Source organism: Helianthus annuus, chromosome 14 (genome assembly GCF_002127325.2).
Source record: "Helianthus annuus cultivar XRQ/B chromosome 14, HanXRQr2.0-SUNRISE, whole genome shotgun sequence".
In the NCBI taxonomy this organism is placed as follows: domain Eukaryota; kingdom Viridiplantae; phylum Streptophyta; class Magnoliopsida; order Asterales; family Asteraceae; genus Helianthus; species Helianthus annuus.
Window position 1 is genome coordinate 118,015,669 of NC_035446.2, and position 8,986 is coordinate 118,024,654.

Sequence of the window (8,986 nt, forward strand, 5' to 3'; positions counted from 1 at the left end):
CCAGGATATCAAATGCTCCCTTGATATCCTGGAGGTGATCCTCAGCCTTTTTAGATTTTAGCACCATATCGTCAATATATACCTCCATGGTGTCCCCCAGCTTACCTTTGAACATCATGTTTACTAATCTCTGGTATGTTGCACCTGCATTTTTCAAACCGAAAGGCATAGTAGTATAGCAATATATACCTGTTGGCGTCATGAAAGCAGTATCCTCCTGATCCGAAGGCTCCATTTGAATCTGCTGAAATCCTGAGGATGCGTCCATGAACGTTAACATTTCATGCCCAGCAGTAGCATCCACCATTGCATCGATATGAGGAAGAGGGAACGGATCTTTAGGACAAGCCTTATTCAAGTCCGTGTAATCTACACAGACTCTCCATTTCCCATTTTTCTTCTGCACTACGACCACATTTGCCAACCACCTTGGGAACTTGACTTCTCTGATCATCTTGGACTTCAATAGTCTTTCAACTTCCTATTGGATGATCGTATTCCGCTCAGGAGCAAATTTTCTTCTCTTTTGCTGAACAGGCTTGAATGATCTGTCAATTCCAAGCTTGTGAGTGATAATGTCTTTGGATATGCCTGTCATATCCTCATGCTTCCATGCAAATGTTGACATCCTGCATTTCAAAAAGTTAGTTAACTGCACTTCAATATCCTGAGGGATATTGGTTCCTACGAGCACCGAGATATCAGGATTATCCTGATCCAGGATAATTTTCTTCACATCCTGCTCCGAAGCTTCCAAGGTATCCCGGGCCCGCGTCTTTAATTGCTATGCTTGATTAGGCTTAGTTGAAGATTTCATCGAAGATGAGTAGCATTCTTTCGCTTCCTGCTGATCACTTTCAACCTTGACAACTCCCCAAGGGGTAGGGATCTTGATGCATTGATGGTATGTTGATGGCACTGCCTTCATATCGTGAATCCATGGTCTTCCCAGTTTGATGTTATAGCAGGATAAGGAGTCCATCACACAGAAGCGTTGTATCGAGTTGACCCCTTCAACGTATACTGGTAACTTTATCTCTCCTACAGTATTTCTAGCTTCTCCACTGAAACCAACGAGCACAGTGGACTTCGAAGTAATGTCCATCGGAGATACATTCATCCTCTTCAATGTTTCCAGCTGAATTATATTGACAGAACTACCGTTGTCTACCAGTATCCTGCGTACAAAATGGTTAGCCACATATAATGTTATTACCAAAGCATCATGGTGAGGATCCTGAACAGTATCCCTGTCATCACTATCGAAAGTGATCACTTTATCAGTTGTGAGGGTAGTCATCCTGACTGGTTTGTCTCCCCTTTCACTCTTAGCTTCCTTTGCATGCCTCTTAGCCGCCGAATACGAAGTCCCACAAATGTCGGATCCTCCTTAAATAAAGTTAATTATCTTCGCATCTGCTAGGGGTGATGCTGCTCGTTCAGGATCCTTCTCGGGATCCTGCCCTTTATTCTTCTTTTTTCCCAGCAAGTCCTTCAGATACCCCTTGCTTAACAGGTAACTTATCTCTTTCCTTAAAGCAATGCAATCCTCGGTCATATGTCCGAAGTCTTCATAGAAGGCACACCATTTAGATTTATCCTTCCAATCAGCTTTCTGCTGGTTCTTTCGAGGCCACCTAGCTTTGTCCCCTAAACCCTGCATAGCATACATTAACTCAGGTATATTAACAGAAAAGCAGTATTCAGATAAGTCAGGATATTCTTAAGAATCTTCGTCTTCAACAGCATTCACTTTCTTGTTATCATTTCTGCCATATGGCTTGGAGCGATATGGCTTATATGAAGATTCTGAATTCCTGTTAGTTGATTCATAGGTTAAGGTAGAATTCATCCTCTCCTGCATCTTCTTGTCATCTTCCAAACGGATATATCTCAAAGCCCTGTTACGAGCTTCGTCGAGATTCCTGCAGGGGTTCATTACAAGATCCTGATAAAACTGAGAATCCTTTTGCAACCCCATCTTAAAAGCTTGCACAGCTATTGCAACATCAAGATGTGGGATATCCAAGGATTCTCGACTGAATTTGTTCACATAATCCCTCAAGGATTCCTGAGGCCCTTGAGTTATCCTGTAAAGATCACTGGTTAGTTTCTCAAAACTCCGGCTGCAAGAAAACTGACTATTGAATAAATTAACCAAATGAGTGAACGAGGTAATTGAGTGAGGAGGGACATTTAATAGCCATTTTAAGGCTGATCCTGTCAGGGTAGACCCAAAACCCTTGCACAAGCATGCTTCCTTGAGCTCCGGAAGGATAGGGTTAATCTCCATTCGTTCCCTATTCTGGGCAATATGCTCTTCAGGATCCGTAGTCCCATCATACAGCTTCATGTTGGGAGTCTGAAATCTTTTTGGGATTTCAGCATCACAGATAGGATATGCAAAGCGGGATATCCTGTGACTGTCTTGGGATACTTTCGGAATTGGCTGGACCACCCCAGGTACACTGGATATCATGTCCTTCAATTTCTGGAGCTCCCTGGTAAATGTTGACGTCATACCTGCATCCTGCAAAGAGCCATTGTTGTTAATAGCATGAATATTATTATTTGACACATTACCGGTCTGAGGATTTTGGCCATATCCTGAAGCATATCCTGAACTCCTCATAGTCGACATCCTGACCGAGGAGGGTATCTCAGGGGTATGATTCTGAGAATGGCTTGGGACGATATTCCCCCTGTTGTCCTCAGTGTAAATTGCGGAACTGAAATTCAAAGCCCTGGGCTGTATAGGAGTGACAGTTTCTTCAGCGGGTCTACTCGAGCTAGCTTTTAAGAGTTGTATTTCTCTTAACAGCATTTGATTAGTTTCCTGTCGCTGCCTCATTTGTTCCTGCACACTTCCAAATAAAGTTAGAATTTCATCATTAGAGGCTAAAATGGGAGCAGATCCCTGAACACTCCGAGTAGGGATAACATCTTGAGATTGTGAAGAAAATGACATCCTTGGAGGAGGTGGTGGAAGCACCGAACCGGTAGTAGCAGAGGTTGCAGCAGACGTAGTGGAGGAGCTCATGTTTGATCTTGAGGCCATTGTAAAAAATGTGGCAAAAAGTTTTGAAAATAGAAAACCGATTAACGATTTTACAAAGATTTTTAGTAAAAGTAGCACCACTTGCCCCACGGTGGGCGCCAAATTGTTTTGGTCAAAAATTACCGAAGCAATTTAGTGATCAAATTAGTTAAGTGAGGTAGTGTGCTAATATTACGTGTGAAAAATGTGTTAACCAAATTAGTTATGAAAACAGTTTCAGGATACGGCTCGGGATATCGAACTGTATCCACAATCAAACAATGAGCAAAAAGGTAAAGGTTGACACGTGATGTACGAGGAAAGCCCTTGATCAATCTAGATCGCTGGCATAAAACCTCGGGAGCTGACAATCGCAGCTGCCTTGTTCTTCTATTGCTTCAAATATCAGGATACAGTGCAGAATGTGGTGCAGATCGACTACGTGTTACAATGCAATTCGAATACAAGTGTTGTGTGTAGTGTTTGCGATGAGCTAGAGAGAAAGTGTTCGAAAATGTGTAAGTTGAGTGCCATAATCTGATCCGCCCCCATCTATTTATAGTAAAACGAATGTAACTAACTATCCTATATAACCGGGATCCAACGAATATTCCTTAGCCGAACGTTGTAGACCTGGTCTTTCGGGTTCAACGTCTCTCCTTTAACAAATACGCCCGAGTCTTGAGGAGATGAAGTCCATTTGACCGTTAGCAAGTCCCAGTCTTTAACCTGCACGTGATTAATTCGATATACTTTAGGATATCACCCAGGATGTTAGCAATATCCCCGTCCAGTATCCTGATCGCAGATAAACAATTAAAAGCAGGATATAGTTCAAGATAAGTTTGCTTAGAAAATGAGCCATAACAGGTATGAAAGGAAGCTTTTCGTGACCTTGAAATTCTATCACACTAACAAGCCCTCGCTAACAGCCACTTATTTACAGTTATTGAATTATGCATTACCTTCATGGGTTTAGGTTTTTTGACAGTTTTAGAAGAATATACACATAAAAATGGACATATTGTGGGAAAGGGCTGTGCAACTTTGCTTCTGGTAAGTTTCCGCTTATTTTTCCTAGACTGTTTACAGAACTGATTTCCTTTACTTTTATATAATAAAAGATACAGCTTCGAGTTACAATTTCTGCCACCACATATGCAGGTAAACAAGTCATTACACGGTCGTTTTTGGCAACAAAGAGAAGCAAATCCAAGTCCTAGTAGTTTATACTCTTGTGATACGGTAATGTTGAAAGTATGCAAAAACCCAAATGTACAACACAAACAAAACAACGCTCATATCGATATAATTAATATACTAATTTTTGTTGTCAAACTTATGACGACACGTCCCCCTTCAAACCCGCCGCGTAGCGCGGGCAACAACACTAGTTATTAAAAAAGTACAAGCTTTTCGTGCACTGCTTAATATTTTACTACCCATAAAGCATGCTCACGAATCTGCCATCATAGTAAGTTTGCTACTCACACAGTATTGGTGGTTTATTAGCAAAAGCAAAACCTTTAAACACCTAGGTTGGGAAGAGATGTCTTGGGTTCAAATCCCATAGACAAGGAGAATAAGTCCTATTTAGGTACTAGTATTATCGGAAGAGGAACCAGTATTCGTTTTTAGGTCTTCGATCGATGCAAAAGAACCTGTCAATATTCTTTTGAGCATATCACGACTTTAATCTTTGGGTTTCTCTATTTCGGTTGCTATAGCAGGTGCTCGTACCGTTATGAACCGAACTGATACCGACAGATATCCCGCCGCATCGCGCGGAGTATGCCACTAGTTTGAACTATAAATTGTAATATTTCCTAAATCTCAGTGTATTTATAATAAATTGTCATGGTTGACGATGGGTGTCACAGAGGTGATATGGTGATGAGCGGTGGTGGATGGTGGTGGTGCGTGGTCTGTGACTGTAATAAAAATTAAACCACATGGGCACATATTATAATAGAAATCGGTATAATAGTCTTTTACTTATTTTTTGACAGTCAAACTAAGCATTCACTAACGATTGGATGCAGGGTGTGAGGAAATATCCACTCCACCTCAGGGTTTTATTAGGCGAAAAGTAAAAGATAGGGTGTCATATTGTATCTGGACGAAACCACAAGATGACAAATTACACTTTACTCTTTTAATAATTATAAAGTGTAATATTGTTGAATTCTAATCTATACTATATTATAATGAATGAGGGAGGGGTATTTTAAGATACCCAAAAAATAAGAACTTTTCTCCCACTTTATTTATAGAAAGACCCCTAAAATGAGGGTAGTTTAGTCTTTTAAACACCATTTATTTTTTAGCTCCTAAACTTATTACACTTAAATCCCTAAGGTTTTAACAAAATTATAGATAATTAGTTACAATTCACCCCTCAACAACAAACTTATAAATTTTTTTTACGTATTCTTGACATATCTTATAAACTATACTGGTTAAAAAAAATCCAAAGATAGCATGATGACCTACACATTTTTGTCAACGTTTCGGTAGTTGTCTTGTTCAATATCGATGCACGGATTAAAAGGTACAAGTCGATAATGCTTTAATGTACAAGTAATTAATACTTGTGATTTAATGCGCCTAATCTACAAAGACTGGCTCTATTTATGCATACAAAAACAAAAAGAATTAAAAGTACCGTAACATAAAATGAAGATATTATGTGTGACATTTTATTTTTTTAAAACTGTCTAATATCTGTACTTCGATATATCTTATAAAAACTTAAAACTAACTACAACAAACTTCCTAAATAAAAGGGTGTTGAATCTAAAATTAAACACTAATGCACTTCTATAGTTAGTACTATAAGTACATAGCAGGACACCCCTATATCTATTACTAAACAAAGTTAAAAAAATGGATCCAGTTCTGAATTCAATTGTTGCGAAAAAACAAGCATGCGAGATTCAAAATTCTAAGGTCAGTTCTATTATATCGTAGCAGTGAATAATTGTTTTCTTTTATTTACTTTTATGTGAATGTTAACTTATTTGATTTTTCAGATTCAGTTGCATGATGAACATGCCAATTTAAACAACCCATTTGTCGAACAAGCTTCTAAGGTATTGATTTTGCTGGTTTTTAAGTATTATTTTTGCCTATATCTATCATATTAACATGTTCGTTATGTTATTATATGTGTGTTTTATTGCAGGATGATGGTGATAAAAGTGTTGACATTATTTCTTATGGTGCAATGTTTGATCCATACAAGTCTAATCTTTAACGTGAATTTAGTGAAGAGCTAATTTTAAGGTTTATTAATTTAGACGATTCTGAGGACAATGACAAAGAAGATGAATTAGAAGATACTGCCGATTCAAACACAAACCAGAAAACCCGATTAAAAATACCTCGAGTGTCAATTCATGAGCGGAACAGATTTCATGCAGTCTAATATGAAATCTATCAAGTGTTTTTATGTTTTTTTTCATTTCAGCTGTTATGTTTGATAAATAAAGTTTATTTTATATTTGAACCTTAGTTTTGGTGTTAATATAATGCATTGACCATATTAATAAAGTTCAAAATAAAGTTAGTGTCCTAAATTTACAACTCAACTAAACTTATATAAGTTAATATCCTAAAGTTGTAATAAATAGATAATGCAGTTAGATATAATTAAGCTGAAATTATAAAATATTGTAGTTATTTTTGGATATTAATCTAATAATTTGTATTTCTTAATCAAAAAATAATAAAGTAATTACCTTTAAAGCTAAACAAAAAACTGAACTTACTATGATATAAAGTTAATAAAGATATAAACTCTTAACATCCTATTTTTTACAAAAACTATTTTTAAAATTTTATAAAAAGAAATTGTTTTATATATATAAAAACGAAATTTAACAATTAAAGTTAATGGTGTAGAACGTACTTACGAGTCAACTGCTATTTTTTATTTTTATAGAAACAAAAAATTTTAAACTTAAAGTTTATTGGATGAGTACACTGTGGATATTTAAAAAAAGTTATGAACTTTAAAGAATTAAATTATAAACTTTATCATATAACCAACAAAATAAACTTACTTTACAACTATAACAACTTATCTTTTATTTTTTTGTCATCTGATTATCATCTTTTAAAAAAAACGAATCTTTACATGTGTAAAACAATTTTTTACTTTAATTATAAACAAAACATGTTGTCTTTATAACAAAATAATTCTTTTATAAACATTTTTTGTAATAATATTTTTTGTCTTTCGATTATTACTTTTATAAAAAAAACAAAACTTTACATATATGTAACACTAATGCCGCAATAATATTATCATAAATATTATACGAATAAAAAAACTACCAGAAACAAGTGCCGCAATTCAAGGTGTCGTCCCCGTCGCATCACGCGGGCACCGTACTAGTGATTACATATATATCAGAGCCAAAGTGGTGTTTATGTAAGAAGTACATTAGTAGTTGTTCCTTTTATGTCCATTAAAATGTGTTTCCTATTATGTAAATGTACTGGTACCATGACTTATGTGGTCGAAGTTAGTAAAAAAAACTCAGATGTTTGAAACATAAAATAAAGACATGAAACTTAACTGTAGCTATCTTTTGGTTTTTAATACAGGTGTAAACGTAAATGTAACATAACTAGTAAATTACCCCGCGCTTTGCAGCGGGAATTCGTCAGGCGGATGCTACGACAAAGGCTCGGCCGGTATCGTATTTCGGTGCATTCAATGTAGCAGATGGAAAGGCAAACCTAAAAATTATAGTCATAGCTAAAAGCGAATTGATAGGAAAACCTAAAGAATATGGTCGTAGGTAAGGCGAATCTGACATGTTTTTAGTTCTTTTGTTTTTTTTTTTAATTGTAGCTAGACAATTATTCTTGACATCTGAGCTAATGGGTTGCATAAAGATGCATTAATTGAATAGTCAGATATGTAAGTATCTTACAAACTCTAGTTATTTACAAAGTAAGGATAACAATGATAAAAGTGTGCATGTTGGATTATGAAAGGGAAAATAATTAAAATCCAAGCAGATACAGAACAGCACACACAAAACCAATTGTATAATATCAAAATTTATAGCTAAAATGGATGGGGCATACATGTTAAAAGTTGCTCATAACCTCCTAAACTCGGCGTTCTCAAATATGATATTTTCAGCAATGAAGTCCTTTTCTTCAACGATTACACATCCAAACGATTCAGTTCCAATCAATCTTGATGGCTGTAAATACATCAATCACATGGACATGTTATACTGATGCAAACTGGGGAATTATGACCAGACCAACAAATGATCTAAAACTATGCAGTATATGGCTAACTTATTTGGTTATATATTCAAAAAGCCTTTAGAAGCCAAATACAATATATTTTCTCATTCATAAAGTAAAATGATAAAAGCCCCTGTTACTCGTTAGTCGTTAATAGGTTTTTCCCCTTTTGAACTGCCGTTACCGTAAGTTGGAATCTGGTATGAAAATGGGATGAATCAAGTAATACTTTACCTGTCATATTAAGTTTTACACCAGTATAGCCTTCTATATCTTCACCATTGGTGTCAGATCCGAAAATGATGGATGTTCTTGTGAAAAGTTGGTCTAAATTTGTGTGTAAGTGGTTTTTCAATTCCATATGGACAAATATCAGGTTAGAAGCAACACGATGTTATACACAACAATACTAAGTCAAAAGCAATAGTATGACCGTCAAAACTATGAAGACCAACAATATCAAAATTCAAATAATCAATCAATAAATACAACAAATGACACATACATTAATACAAATCAAATTGATAATTTAGAAATAATAATAAGTAACATTTACCAATTCAAACGCGGATCTCTGACTCATCCTGATTGAGAGTGTAACAAACACCGGTGTCGCTGCTGCTGAAGGCAAGAATCACCGGCAAAGTGAAGAAATGCTTAGCGTGTAGCGACACATTA